Source organism: Tripterygium wilfordii, chromosome 2 (genome assembly GCF_013401445.1).
Source record: "Tripterygium wilfordii isolate XIE 37 chromosome 2, ASM1340144v1, whole genome shotgun sequence".
Taxonomy (NCBI): Eukaryota; Viridiplantae; Streptophyta; class Magnoliopsida; order Celastrales; family Celastraceae; genus Tripterygium; species Tripterygium wilfordii.
The window spans coordinates 5,072,543-5,077,496 of NC_052233.1; positions in this window are offsets into that span (position 1 = coordinate 5,072,543).

Genomic DNA, 4,954 nt, shown 5'->3' on the forward strand with positions numbered 1-4,954 from the left:
AATTGATGAAATATGTGGAGGGAAAGCCGAAGACAACATTGAGACAGTCAGCATTGGCACTTGCAATATATGGAGCTATATTATTTCCTTGCACTCAAGGATATGTGGAAGGGAGAGTGATCAAGCTTTTTAATCAGGTAGATCGCGGCGTGAATCCAGTTCCTGCAATAATATGTGAAACGATTCGTTCTCTCAACTTTTGTCGTCACACAAGGTTCAATGGATGTTCAGCTTTGCTCGGAATCTGGTTAGTAAGTCACATTAAATACTGTAGGGAGCTTGATTTTCCAAAGATTGGCTTTAAGGATCATACGCGGCCAGAAAGGAGACCGATATTGGAGTTCACAGAGGCAAAGTGGAAACCTGGCCACCCGAATATTGGAGAATGGGAAAAGATCTTGCAATCCCTGGATGTTCGCAGTGTAGAAGGAAAAGCACCTTGGTTTTTGCCTGACACATTTCTATATAGGTGTGGAGATTTTCCTTGGGTCCCTCTTTTAGGCCCGTGGGGAGCTGTCAGTCAAGCACCATCATTAGTATTTAGGCAAATAGGGTCTAATCCTTGTATTCCAGCAACACATGGGTTGTTAGATCTTGATTTTTCTTATGATGATGGAGAAGATTTGGAGTTGATTGTACCTAGGGTACGAAAGATACTTCAAGCATGGAAAAATCTCAAGATTACGAATCGAGGCAAGCACAAATCAGATGGTACCCTAATTTACTTTAATTGGCATGAGAAGAGGGGCAAAACTATTTCTGATGATCATATCCAAGGAGGAAATACCCATAAGGAAAGAACAAGGATACCTCAGAATATAGTAGGGGAAAAGGAATTGAGGTTTCAAGGAAATGAGCATACGGGTCACAGAAGGAAAGGGCCTGACACTGAAGAAGTCGAGGACTTAACTGTGAAGAAGATTCAGAATTTAGAAGAAGCGTTACTGAGGATGACTCAAGAAGCCGAAAGCTATAAAAGGAAGTATGAGTTAACACAAGAAGAGCTCTCTCAAGCAAAGATACAAGAGATGGAGGAAATGAAAGAACTAGAAATGGTGAGTAAGAAGAGGTAGCAGTTGGAACAAAATAACCTACAAATGCAATTTGAACTCCAAAGGGCAAAAGTGGGGATGTCACATGCATTAGAGGAACTTAAAGCTTGGAAGTCCCAACACCAAAGAATTGAGCAAGCAAATGTCACAATGGAAGCAGCCATGAGAATAACGAATGAAGAAATTAAGCGGCTAAGAGTGTTACATCAAGAGTTGCTAAACCATAACCGGACTGAGATGGTCAGGCTAGCAGATGAGAATGAGGCATTACTTGATGGACTTGTAGAGAATCGTGAGGCACGGTCTACGCTTACTCGTCAGATTAAGATAGCAATGTGCCAAGTGACAAAGTTGTCTGCATGGGCTATTGCCTTTGAGGAAGAAGCTGCAAAATTGAGCCAAGATGAAGTGCTTCAGGGGCCAGAATTTGGGAAAGTCCTACAATTCTTGGCCAATCTTCGCAAGGACCTAGAGATAATTCGAGTGCTCCAGCATGGAGGGTTTCCAAACTAGGGATTAATTTTATTTTCAAGGCTATCATGTAAAAATAAAAGTCGCTTTAATGAAATGATGTTTTGCTTTTATTGTCTTTTTAAATTGCAATGACTGTATAGGATTCACACACAAGCAAAAAAAAAAATAACAAAACAAGAAAACTAACCTTGTTACATTTTTTCAAATCAGGGGATTTTAGTGCATCATTAATCATAGCTTTCAAGAAGCAACATCGTCACCCCTATCAGACTCGCCTACAATCAAGAATTATTGAGAATATGGAGCAGGAAATGGGTGAGCATAGTCAGAATCAGGATATAGCTGAAATCAAAGAACAGATGGCCTTATTGATGAAGAATATGACGTTGCTAATGAAAGGAAAGGGGGTAGCCAAAAATTCTGAAACACCAGAGGTTCCTGAGAATCATTTGCACCAAGAAGTACCAGTTTACCCACCCGGGTTCACTCCTACGCGTAACCAATCTTTGCTTGGTTTGCACCAGCATCAATATGTTTCTCAACAGGCAACGACTCAGAACCCAACTTACATTCATCAAGTTGATCCTCATGGGCATGAGAATCCCTTCCCATTCGGTGCTGATACCGCGGGAACTTTTATTGGCGGGGTAGTAACTGAGGGAGTTCGGAATGAAGATAGTAACTCGAAGGATGCTATCAAGAAGTTGGAGAAGAGATTAAGAGCCATGGAGGGTTTCAATGCTTCGAGAATGTTAAACCCAGCCAATTTGTGCTTGGTGAAGAATTTGAATGTTCCACATGACTTTGTATTACCAAAATTCAGTTTGTTTGATGGCACTGGAGTCCCTTTGGATCATTTAACAATGTATTGTCGACGTATGCAGCCATATGCAAGTGATGAGAAAGTGTTGATGCATTATTTCCAAGATAGTCTGACTGGGGCAGCTCAAAGGTGGTTCAATACCCTTAATCCTTCGTCTGTAGCCTCGTGGGAGGATTTGGCTGAAATGTTTATGAAGCAGTATAAGCATAATGAAGAGAAGATCCCTACCATTTACGATTTGTAAAACACAACAATGAAGAATGGGGAAAGCTTTAGGGAATTTGCCCATCGATGGAGGGATTTGGCAGCCCAAATAATTCCACCCCTTTCAGAAAAGGATTTGTTGAACGCTTTCATTGATGCTCTCCAAGAGCCTTATACTTCTAATCTGGCGGGAGGCGGTCATAGTAACTTAGCTGATATGATACAAGCGGGGGAGCGAGTTGAACGATGCATGAAGAGAGGTACTCTGCATTATCCCACCCTTGATAAACCAGATCCAGCTAAGGCAAGTAAAGGCAAAAGGACTGAAGTGCATTCTGTGAATTTTGATTCAAATCCAGCTGTTTATGGTGTGCCTACTTCAGATTATCGCCCTAGAAGCAATGCCCCAAGGATGTCAAGCCCAGGAGCCTACTATAATCATAATCACACCCAAAATCCTTATCCACCCCGATTCAATGCACCATCACCCAATCAATACTCGCAAAACCCAAACACTTACCAAAACTTCCAAAACCCAAACACTTACCAAAACTTTCAAAGCCCAAACACTTACCAAAATTTTCAAAGCCCAAACACTTACCAAAACCCTCGTCCAAATTTCCAAAACCAAAGACCTAGAAGATCCGTTGAGCATTTCGATCCTTTGCCCATAACCTATGTTGAATGTTTCACGAAACTTCAAGCGCAAGGAGCAGTGGCTCCTGTTCCGGGACGGGTCCACCAACCTCCATATCCTCATTGGTATGATCCTAATGCCACATGCTTATATCATGGAGGAACACCCGGGCACTCAACTGAAGGTTGTTTACAACTCAAAAGGATAGTCCAGGGGATGATTGAAGCGAAATGGCTGGATCTTAGTGCAATCAATAAACCAAATGTCAACAACAATCCATTGCCTAATCATGAGAAGGAGGGGGTGAATGCCATTGAAGAATTTTGTGCTACAAAAAGATGGGTATCAGAGATTGCAATGTCGTTGGGCCAGTTGTTTCTGGTGTTAAGGAAAGAAGGATTAGTTGAGGAAGTGGCAGTGGATACACCCGTTCAACGTGGACTTTTTGATGACATGAATATTTGTGAGTTCCATAGAGGACAAAGGGGACATGCTATTGAGAATTGTTGTGGCTTTCAGGAGAAGGTACAACAGTTGATGGATTTGAAGATAATAAAGTTTGAGGTGAAAGGTCAATCAAATGAAGTCAATGTCCTAGGAGGTTACTATCAAGGACCAAGGCCGAATTGCGTGAAACCTTTTGTTTTGCAATACTCTATAGAGGACAAGCCAGTGAGTGTGATTCCGAGGATAGATCCTTTGTACAAGAATGATAAGGATGTGCCATGGAATTATGAAGCAGGAGCTAGTGGAAAGCAAGGAGAAGTGGTAGATAATATTTCTGGCGTTGGTGGAGTTACCCGAAGTGGGAGATGTTACACGAGAAATGAGACAGAAGGGAATCTAATGGTGGACCTTGAAGCAGAGCGTAAAAGGAAAGGGAAAGCAATACCTGAAGTGGAAAAGTCAGGTTTTATTCCAGAAGAAGGTCTTTTTGTACGCCCAGAAGAGAAAAAGAAAGTTGTAACTGATGTGGAAGTTCAGGAGTTTCTGAAAATTATTCGGCAGAGTGAGTACATGGTGGTGGATCAATTGAAGAAAACCCCTGCAAAGATTTCGATCTTGGAGTTGATAATGAGTTCTGAACCACATCGACAAGTCTTGATGAGAATGTTAAACCAGGCATATGTATCAGACAAGATTCCTACAGACTCTTTCAATGGCATTGTAGGAAATGTGTTGGCCTCCCATTTGTTGTCCTTTACTGAAGATGATATTCCGCCTGAAGGGATGGGGCACAACAAAGCTTTGCATATTTCAGCCATGTGCCGTGGAAAGGAATTAGCAAGTATCCTGGTGGACAATGGGTCTTCCCTCAATATTTTACCAAAGGAGACTTTTGAGAAGCTGCCAATTGACAGATCTTATTTAAGACAAGTACCAATGGTAGTGAGAGCATTCGATGGAACACGTAGAGAGATTATGGGAGAAATTGAAATACCTTTACAGGTTGCAAGTGTAACGTTCAATGTGCCGTTTGTGGTAATGGATATCTCACCAACCTATAGTTGCCTGTTGGGACGCCCTCGGATTCACACTGCGGGAGCTGTTCCATCATCGTTGCACCAAATGCTCAAATTTGTTTATGATGGAAGGGTTTACATAGTAAAGGGTCAATCAGAATGGATGGTTGCCAGCTTGTCTAATAGTTCTCCTATTGATGCTCCGACAGAGGGGATTGAGAGTTCATTCCAATCTTTTGAAATTGCTAGTGCTAGCTATGTGAAGGAAGGACTTTCTCCCTTAAAGCCACAAGTATCCAAG